Raw genomic sequence first — 11,512 nt, forward strand, 5'->3', positions numbered from 1 at the left:
GGTGGCGTTGCCTCTGGATGAATAGGAACCCGTGGTGTGGAGGGTTGGATGAACAGTAGACGTTGGAGGGGTGGTTGAACAGGACCCCGTGGTGTGGAGGGCTGGATGAACAATAGATGGTGGAGGGGTGCCCGTGGAGGGGTGGTTGAACAGTAGCCGGTGGAGTAGCGCGCGGTGGAGGCTGGATGAACAGGAGCCCGTGGAGGCTGGAGGAGGTCGACGGTAGCCCGTGGAGGCTGGAGGAGGTCGACGGTGGAGATGAACAGTATCCCGTGGAGTCCCCTTTTGCGGTACGCCACACCCCTCCCGATGAACAGGACCCCCATTTCGACCGTAGCGCTGCAACACAAGTCCGTTTCGTCCGTTTTGCGGAACGCCACACCCCTCCCGATCAACAGGACCCCCGTTTCGACCATAGGAGGTCCGTTTCCTCCGTTTTGCGGTACGCCACACCCCTCCCGATCAACAGGACCCCCATTTCGACCGTAGGAGGTCCGTTTCCTCCGTTTTGTGGTACTCCACACCCCTCCCGATCAACAGGACCCTGTTCCGAACATAGGAGGTCCGTCCCCTCCATTGTGCGGTATGCCAGGCCTCGTTTCCATTACCTGTTCCGTCCAAGCTGGTTGGCTCCCATGCGTTTTGTTGCCTCCCGATGAACACGACACATTCCGTTGCCTCTGCAAGAACACGATGCATTCCGTTGCCTCCCCATGAACACGACGACGACTCTGTTTCTCCGTTCCGACCCAGCCATGTACGTATGCGCGAGTAGGCGTTCGAGACCCCGCCTGTATGTACGTACGTGGTCGTATTTTCTTTCTTGCACCCTGGCCGTTGTACGTACGTGTACATGCTACATGCGCACCTCTACTACGACACGTGCGCGCCTCTACAACGACTAGTATGTACGTACACGTTCGCGACCAGAATGACAACGCTACGTACGCTTCCACCAGGTGGGTCCCGACTGTCAGGCACTTCCTTGCCTGCGAAGATGTAGCTGGTGGGTCCCAGCAGTCAGGGGGCGAATCATTTTTTTTGCCCGGACGCACTTCCTTGCATGCGAAGGTGTCGCTGGTGGGTCCCAGCGGTCAGGGGGGCGAATCGCTTTTTTTTGCCCGGACGCACTTCCTTGCATGCGAAGATGTAGCTGGTGGGTCCCAGCAGTCAGGGGGAAACATTTTTTTCACGAAATACAGTGGCTCGTCCGGTGGGTCCCAGCTGTCAGGTGGAGGAATCATTATTTTCCGTGTAATAAGGAGGCACTTCCTTTCTGCGGCCGTGGACCCAATTGTCAGCCTCTCCACGTACAGTCCACGTCCGATGGAAGTCGTTCCTTGACCACGTTGACCATGCCATGCCGAGAGCACCAGGGCGGTGGACGACGACGAGGCCTAGGAAGGGGACGACGGGGAGCCGGGGAAGACGCGGCAGTGGAAGCCCGCGCGGAGAGGAGTACGAGGGTTCAGTGGTTCGGCTGCGGTGTGAGGCTGCCGTTGTCGTAGGGCCTGGCCAGCAGTGGGAATAGTAGGGGGCGGTGAGGCCTCCGCGGTAGCACAGCCAGCCACGGGAGGCAGGAGCATGCGGCATGACCGGCGCTGCTTTGGGCGGCTGGAGCAAGAAGACCAGAGGTTAAAGAAGCACTACGGTCGTTGGATGGACATCGTACGGTCACTGGAGCTAGAATCGTTCATAGAGACTAAAGTTGACAAAGGCCCCCATCCCAGTCAACTTAGTAGGCCCACAAGTCATCCTCCCACCATGGTGGGTCCCAGCTAGCAAGAGGAGTATTCATTTTTTTGTGCGTAATAAGGAGGCACTTCCGGTGGGTCCAAGCTGACAGCGCGGGGAACGTTTTTTTCGCGAAATACGCTGGCCCGTCCGGTGGGTCCCAGCAGTCAGGGGGGAAACGTTTTTTCGCGAAATAAGGTGGCCCGTCTGGTGGGCCCCTGCTGTCAGGTGTAGGAATAGTTATTTTCTGCGTAATAAGGAGGCACTTCCTTGCGGCCGCCTGGACCCAGCTGTCAGCCTCTCCACGTATAGTACTCTTCCGATGGAAGTCGGTCATTGACCATGTTGACCACGCCGCGCCGAGAGCACCAGGGCGGTGGTCTGGACGACGGCGAGGCCTAGGAAGGGGACGACGCGGAACCGGGGAAGACGCAGCAGTGGTAGCCCGCGCGGAGAGGAGTACGAGGGTTCACTGGTTCGGCTGCGGCGTGAGGCTGCCGTCGCCGCAGGATAACAGGGGGTGTGGGTGAGTAGAGGGATACCCTGGGCCAGCGATGGGAGTATTAGGGGGCGGTGAGGCCTCCGCAGCATCACAGCCGGCCACGAGAGGCAGGAGCACGCGACACGACCGGCGCTGCTTTGGGCGGCTGGAGCAAGAAGACCAGAGGTTGAAGAAGCACTATGGCCGTTGGATGGACATCGTACGGTCACTGGAGCTAGAATCGTTCATATTGACTAAGTTGACAAAGCCCTCCATCCCCGTCAACTTAGTTGGCCCACAAGTCATCCTCCCACTATGGTGGGTCCCATCTAGCAGGGTGGGTATTCATTTTTTTGTGCGTAATAAGGAGGCACTTCCTTGCGTGCGAAGATATAGCTGGTGGGTCCGACATGTCAGCGGGGGGAACGTTTTTTTCGCGAAATACAGAGGCCCTTCCAGTGGGTCCCAACTGTCAAGTGGAGGAATCATTATTTTGCGCGTACAGTCCACGGCCGATGGATGTCGTTCGTTGACCATGTTGACCAGGCCGCGCCGAGAGCACCATGGCGGTGGACGACGGCGAGGCCTAGGAAGGGAACGACACGGAGCCGGGGAAGACTCGGCAATGGTTGCCCACGCGGTGGGGAGTATGAGGGTTTACTGGTCCGGCTGCCATCGTCGGAAAATAACAGGAGGTGTGGGTGAGTAGAGGAATGGCCTGGCCAGCAATGAAGTAGGGTGGGACGGTGCGGCCTGTACGGCAGCACAGCCGACCATGGGAGGCGGGAGCAGGCAGTCCCACCGGAGCTGGTTTAGGCGGCTAGAGCAAGAATATCAGATATCGAAGAAGCAGCACGGCCGTTGGATTAACATCCAACGGTCACTGCTGCTAGAATCGTTTGTGGACTAAGTTGACAAAGCCAAAGTACACGTCAACCTAGTAGACCCACAAGTCAGCCTCCAAATCTATCCCAAACAGCATACAGCCCGAAATTTCTAGCCGGATTCAAATTAATTTTAAATCTAAATAGACCTTAATTTAAATTCAATGAAATTTTACCCGCACAAAAACAATGAAATTTAAAATATCAAAATCCAAAAGAAAAGAGTATTTGGGAACTAATTGCATGTTTGCTGTATTTTTTCATTTTATAGCCCATTTGTTATTACTTATAGCCCATTTCTTATTATTTATAGCCCATTTCTTATTACTTATAGCCCATTTCTTACTACTTATAGCCCATTTTCTGGGCAAAATGCATCCCTCCTCGTCTTGAAAGATTTCTGGCCCAGCAGGGCGTAGAAAAGCAAGTAGGCCTATGTTGGTTATTCTGCAAAAAACAAAATAGCTGGCTAGCCATTTTTCAGAAAGGAAAAAACAAACTGGGCTGGTCATGTGCTAAACATATGAAATAAAAGCCTGGTCTAGACGGGCCACGGGTCCCGCACAACCCAGTTGATACCCTTCTCCATCCCGAAAAACAAAATTACTGCACGCACTGCTGGGTCCCTACTGTCATCCTCACCATGTACAGTCATCTCCTTATTCCTCTCGGTTGTTGACCATGTTGACAACACCGGAGGGCGGCACCGCGGCGAGCGTGGAGGACGATGGTGAGGCCTCGGACGGGAACGAACAGGAGCCGGGGAAGATCACAGCCAGCCGTGGGAGGCGGGAGCAGGCGGTCCCGCCGGTGCTGGTTTGCCTTTGGCGGCTTGAGGAAGAAGAGACTGAAGAAACGCGACATACGTTGAATGCCAATCGAATGGTCAAGGTTGGCACAATCGTTTTTTGACTAAGCGGACACCAAATAGCATACTTTTTTATATATAGGAAGAAAACTGCGAGGAAAATGCGTTCGTCTGCCGTCCTCCTCACAAGGAACATTCGCCACATAAGTGACTAGCACCCTTGGTTTTCAACCGAGAGGTCTTGGGTTCGAGTCCAAGGAACTCTCAATTTTGTCCTCCTTCCTTCCTTGCAAAAAAAAGGGAAAGAAAATCAAAGACTTGGGAAGGCGTACAGAACAAGCTAGTGTACCAGTAAAGAGACGTTGCCGAGTTTTAGAAAAAAGAAAGACGTGCTCCTGTGGCTAGTTCGAATCCAAACCTAGACTATGACTATATATGGTGCTATGCTACTCTGCAAGTAATGAAACTGACATATCCAACGTTCGCTTCTCCTCTTCTCTACTTACTTTGCCTAGCATCAGAAGCTCTGGCCGCAGCAACCATGTCCGCTGGCTGCCCGTCCACCTGCTCTTCAGCAGGCAACAACCAGATATGCGCCAAGTCACCACCCGTACCATCGCCTATGGGTCTCATCACACCCCCGCCGGCACGCGCACCGCAGCCGATTGCTCATCGCGACCCGCTGCCGTTGGTGTGGTGCCACTGCCGCAAATCACGCAGAGTCATCCGTCGCGTCTCAACCACAATCCGTAACCCTGGCCGAGTCTTCTACAAATGCCCGAATCATGGGGTAATAGTATGTTTAAGTGTTGTTCTGCTGCTTTCAGTTGCTGATTTTTTTAATAGTTTGGTTGATGATCTTCCAATTTGATTCGTGCAGAAAAGGAAGATTCATGTGATTTGTATTTCTGGGAAGTTGCTGATGTGGGGGAATGCAACTATGCTGATTATTTGGTTAGCCGAGGAATCCCAAAACCAGCAGGTTGGGGTGTTGGACAAGTAACTGAAGGAACGGCAGAAGAGGAAGATGCAAAGCAGAAGGTTAAAGATGCAATTCCTCTGATCATGGCCAAGCAACAACTGCTGAACGGCCTTGACAGCAATGAGGAGATGAAAGAGCTTGTGAAGATAATGGGCAAAATCAATGTGCTCTGTAGGATGATTGTCTCTTTATTTGCAGTGTATGTAGCACTCGTGATGTATTCAGTGGCTACGACATGAGGACTTTGCTGAAACTAGTAATGAATGAAACCTGTGTAGCAGGCTGGGCTTAGTGTTGTGAACATCTAATGATTTCTATTAACGGAAATCAGGGGGTATCCCCTTTTGCTCATATAAATAAATAGATAGCAGAGGCCCTGTCGGGTCAGCTTTGTTCTCATTCAAAGACGTCGAGCAAATTGCAGTCCAACAGCAAACTATGTCATCAAATTCAAGTTTCACAGCCAAATATGAGTACAACTAAACAACAATGTCGTCATGTTTTAGTTGTCATACAATCACCAAACACAAATCAGCATACATAACAAGTGATGTTCTCACAGAAAAATACTAAACAACATGTTCATCAGGTTTCAGTTGTCATAGCAAACACAATTTCACATAGTAGATAAAAAAACGTCTTCTAACAGGCAAATATGACAAAAGCAATGTAATCATCATCCGCAGCAGCAGCGTCAACATCTTCGCCATGTGTATCAGTCTGAATCGTAATTCCCCATGGTGTCATCTTCTTCTTCGTCCTCAACGTCCTCGAACGTTGGCTTCTTCTTGATCAACTCTTGTATGTCCACAGCACGACAGGCAATCTTTTCGCCGGCGTCATTGACGTGATTGTTCTCAAAGATATTAGGAACATCTGTGTTATCTTGTACATCAGGAGCAGTGTAAGCATCATCTTGTTGTGCAACTTCATTAAACAAATTCCTCTGCTCAAACCTTTGCAATACTCTCCAGTCATCGCTACGTGCAAATTTATCTTCCAAGAAAAATATTTGTGTTGCTTGATTTGCCAAAATAAAAGGCTCATTGGTCTGGTACGCCGCCTTGACATTGATGGATTTGAAATAATCATCAGCTCTAGGTTTTGCGATCCTGGAAAACAGGTTATACCAACGACAACACAATAGAACCACACACCGATGATCCTCGAAACTGGGGATATACTGCAACTGAACAATGTCTGTTATGTTAGCATACATTTCAGTTGTCTCTTTGCCATACGTATCCGTGCTCATGATGGCACTGTTTTGTGTATTCCTGCCTTCGTCTCGTGCAAGGGTGTTGTAGCGCACATCTCCAACAATGCAAGATTCATAATGTATTACCCGAGTATCAGGACCCATTGCTAGTGAGTAAAGGGCATCATCAACTGCCTGCCCATCCTCCCGCATCTTCTTAACCTATGGTTAGAAAATAGACAAGCCGATCATCTTATGTACTCAATATATTAAAAAAACTGACAGTGCACTTCAAAAGCTTACATGGTTCTTGAACCATTTCGCGAATCCTGCCATAACCAGTTTGTTAATGTTTCTTGGATTTTGCGGCAGTAACTCCTCTTTGTAGATGCTGCACAACATAGTGATCGCGTCAAACATCTAAATATATAAGAATGTGTTGCAAGTTTAGTAGATTACGATGTATAAGCTGCAGTACTGCACTTACTTGATATAAGGTAGTATCTCAGGACAGTTATTCAACACATACCAAACCATTTTGTCCAAATCTTTAGGTTTGTCCTCTTGTTGACTCTTCCTTGTAACTCGAACAGAATAATCGAAAACATTGAGCCCGGGATTGTCTTCACCCACCTCTTTGCTAAGCTGATCAGCTGTTTCAATGTATTTTGAGCAGAATGTCAATGCTTCTGTAGCAATGTAGGCCTTTGCAATGGAACCCTCGGGTCTAGCTCCGTTCCTAACATAGCCCTTGAAAGTGCCTAGCCGCCTTTCAATAGGGTACATCCAGCCATACTGTACTGGACCTCTAAGTAGTGCCTCATCAGGTAGATGAACAGCCAAATGCACCATCACATCAAAGAAGGTTGGAGGATATATCTTCTCAAGGTCGCATAGGATAGTTGGCATCTTGTCTCTAAGACGCTCCAAAGCATCTATCCTGATATTTCTACTGCAAAGTTCCCTGAAGAATTGTCCCAACTCTGCAACTACTCTGTATAAGTCAGGGCATGTTGGGGAACGTAGTAATTTCAAAAAAATTCCTATGTACATGAAAGATCATGGTGATGGCATAGCAACGAGAGGGGAGAGTGTCCGTCCACGTACCCTCGTAGACCGTAAGCGGAAGCGTTATGACAACGCGGTTGATGTAGTCGTATGTCTTCACGATCTGACCGATCCAAGCACCGAACGTACGGCACCTCCGAGTTCAGCACACGTTCAACTCGATGACGATCTCCGGGCTCCGATCCAGCAAAGCTTCGGGGATGAGTTCCGTCAGCACGACGGCATGGTGACGATGATGATGCTCTACCGGCGCAGGGCTTCGCCTAAACTCCGCGAGGATATGACCGAGGTGGAATATGGTGGAGGGGGGCACAACACACGGCTAAGGAACGATCCGTAGATCAACTTGTGTGTTATGGGGTGCCCCCCTGCCCCCATATATAAAGGATGGAGGGGGAGGTGCGGCCGGCCCCCTTGGGGTGCGCCTGGAGGAGTCCTACTCCCACCGGGAGTAGGACTCCCCCCTCTTGCCTTGGTGGAGAAGGAAAGGGGGGAGGGGAAAGAGGAGAGGGGGGCACCCCCCCCCCTTCCTTGTCCTATTCGTACTAGGGGGGAGGGGGCGCGCGGCCTGCCCTGGCCGGCCCTCCTCTTCTTCCTCATGGCCCACTAAGGCCCATTAACCCCCGGGAGGGTTCCGGTAACCCCCCGGTGTTCCGGTAAAATCCCGATTTCACCCGGAACGTTTCCGATGTCCAAACATAGGCTTCCAATATATCAATCTTTATGTCTCGACCATTTCGAGACTCCTCGTCATGTCCGTGATCAAATCCGGGACTCCGAACAAACTTCGGTACATCAAAACTTATAAACTCATAATAAAACTGTCATCGTAATGTTAAGCGTGCGGACCCTACGGGTTCGAGAACTATGTACACATGACCTAGAACCATTCTCGGTCAATAACCAATAGCGGGACCTGGATGCCCATATTGGTTCCTACATATTCTACGAAGATCTTTATCGGTCAAACCGCATAACAACATACGGTGTTCCCTTTGTCATCGGTATGTTACTTGCCCGAGATTTGATCGTCGGTATCCAATACCTAGTTCAATCTCGTTACCGGCAAGTCTCTTTACTCATTTCTTAATGCATCATCCCGTAACCAACTCATTTGGTCACATTGCTTGCAAGGCTTATAATGATGTGCATTACCGAGAGGGCCCAGAGATACCTCTCCGACAATCGGAGTGACAAAACCTAATCTCGAAATACGCCAACTCAACATGTACCTTTGGAGACACCTGTAGTACTCCTTTATAATCACCCAGTTACGTTGTGATGTTTGGTAGTACCCAAAGTGTTCCTCCGGTAAACGGGATTTGCATATTTCTCATAGTTACAGGAACATGTATAAGTCATGAAGAAAGCAATAGCAGTATACTAAACGATCAAGTGCTAGGCTAACGGAATGGGTCATGTCAATCACATCATTCTTCTAATGATGTGATCCCATTAATCAAATGACAACACATGTCTATGGTTAGGAAACATAACCATCTTTGATTAATGAGCTAGTCAAGTAGAGGCATACTAGTGACTATATGTTTGTCTATGTATTCACACATGTATCATGTTTCCGGTTAATACAATTCTAGCATGAATAATAAACATTTATCATGATATGAGGAAATAAATAATAACTTTATTATTGCCTCTAGGGCATATTTCCTTCAGTCTCCCACTTGCACTAGAGTCAATAATCTAGATTACATAGTAATGATTCTAACACCCATGGAGTCTTGGTGTTGATCATGTTTTGCTCGTGAGAGAGGCTTAGTCAATGGGTCTGCAACATTCAGATCTGTATGTATTTTGCAAATCTCTATGTCTCCCACTTGGACTTGGTCCCGAATGGAATTGAAGCGTCTCTTGATGTGCTTGGTCCTCTTGTGAAATCTGGATTCCTTTGCCAAAGCAATTGCACCAGTATTGTCACAGAAGATCTTCATTGGTCCCGATGCACTAGGTATGACACCTAGATCGGTAATGAACTCCTTCATCCAGACTCCTTCATTTGCTGCTTCAGAAGCAGCTATGTACTCCGCTTCATATGTAGATCCTGCCACGACGCTTTGTTTAGAACTGCACCAACTTACAGTTCCACCATTTAATAAAAACACGTATCCGGTTTGCGATTTAGAATCGTCCGGATCAGTGTCAAAGCTTGCATCAACGTAACCATTTACGACTAGCTCTTTGTCACCTCCATATACGAGAAACATATCCTTAGTCCTTTTCAGGTATTTCAGGATGTTCTTGACCGCTGTCCAGTGATCCACTCCTGGATTACTTTGGTACCTTCCTGCCAAGCTTATTGCTAAGCATACGTCAGGTCTGGTACACAACATTGCATACATGATAGAGCCTATGGCTGAAGCATAGGGAACATCTTTCATTTTCTCTCTATCTTCTGCTGTGGTCGGGCATTGAGTTTGACTCAACTTCACACCTTGTAGCACAGGCAAGAAACCTTTCTTTGCCTGATCCATTTTGAACTTTTTCAAAATTTTGTCAAGGTATGTGCTTTGTGAAAGTCCTATTAAGCGTCTTGATCTATCTTGATGCCCAATATGTAAGCAGCTTCACCGAGGTCTTTCATTGAAAAACTTTTATTCAAGTATCCCTTTATGCTATCCAGAAATTCTATATCATTTCCAATTAATAATATGTCATCTACATATAAAATCAGAAATGCTACAGAGCTCCCACTCACTTTCTTGTAAATACAGGCTTCTCCAAAAGTCTGTATAAAACCATATGCCTTGATCACACTATCAAAACATTTATTCCAACTCCGAGATGCTTACACCAGTCCATAAATGGATCGCTGGAGCTTGCACACTTTGTTAGCACCTTTTGGATCAACAAAACCTTCTGGTTGCATCATATCCAACTCTTCTTCCAGAAATCCATTCAAGAATGCAGTTTTGACATCCATTTGCCAAATTTCATAATCATGAAATGCAGCAATAGCTAACATGATTCGGACAGACTTAAGCATCGCTACGGGTGAGAAAGTCTCATCGTAGTCAATCCCTTGAACTTGTCGAAAACCTTTCGCAACAAGTCGAGCTTTATAGACAGTTATATTACCATCAGCGTCAGTCTTCTTCTTAAAGATCCATTTATTCTCAATGGCTTGCCGATCATCGGGCAAGTCAACCAAAGTCCATACTTTGTTTTCGTACATGGATCCCATCTCAGATTTCATGGCCTCTAGCCATTTTGCAGAATCTGGGCTCATCATCGCTTCCTCATAGTTCGTAGGTTCATCATGGTCAAGTAACATGACTTCCAGAATAGGATTACCGTACCACTCTGGTGCGGATCTTACTCTGGTAGACCTACGAGGTTCAGTAGAAACTTGATCTGAAGTTTCATGATCAATATCATCAGCTTCCTCACTAGTTGGTGTACTTGTCACAGGAACCGGTTCTTGTGATGAACTACTTTCCAACAAGGGAGTAGATATAGTTATCTCATCAAGTTCTACTTTCCTCCCACTCACTTCTTTCGAGAGAAACTCCTTCTCTAGAAAGGATCCGATTTTAGCAACGAAAATCTTGCCCTCAGATCTGTGATAGAAGGTGTACCCAATAGTCTTTTTTGGGTATCCTATGAAGACACATTTCTCCGATTTGGGTTCGAGCTTATCTGGTTGAAGTTTCTTCACATAAGCATCGCAGCCCCAAACTTTAAGAAACAACAACTTTGGTTTCTTGCCAAACCATAGTTCATAAGGTGTTGTCTCAACGGATTTTGATGGTGCCCTATTTAACGTGAATGCGGCCGTCTCTAAAGCATAACCCCAAAACGATAGCGGTAAATCAGTAAGAGACATCACAGATCGCACCATATCTAGTAAAGTACGATTACGACGTTCGGACACACCATTTCGTTGTGGTGTTCCGGGTGGTGTGAGTTGCGAAACTATTCCGCATTGTTTCAAGTGTAGACCAAACTCGTAACTCAAATATTCTCCTCCACGATCAGATCGTAGAAACTTTATTTTCTTGTTACGATGATTTTCCACTTCACTCTGAAATTCTTTGAACTTTTCAAATGTTTCAGACTTGTGTTTCATTAAGTAGATATACCCATATCTGCTCAAATCATCTGTGAAGGTGAGAAAATAACGATACCCGCCGCGAGCCTCAACATTCATTGGACCACAAACATTAGTATGTATGATCTCCAACAAATCAGTTGCTTGCTCCATAGTTCCGGAGAACGGCGTTTTAGTCATCTTGCCCATGAGGCACGGTTCGCAAGTACCAAGTGATTCATAATAAAGTGATTCCAAAAGCCCATCAGTATGGAGTTTCTTCATGCGCTTTACACCGATATGACCTAA

This window comes from Triticum dicoccoides, chromosome 4B, assembly GCF_002162155.2.
Source record: "Triticum dicoccoides isolate Atlit2015 ecotype Zavitan chromosome 4B, WEW_v2.0, whole genome shotgun sequence".
NCBI classification, from domain to species: Eukaryota; Viridiplantae; Streptophyta; class Magnoliopsida; order Poales; family Poaceae; genus Triticum; species Triticum dicoccoides.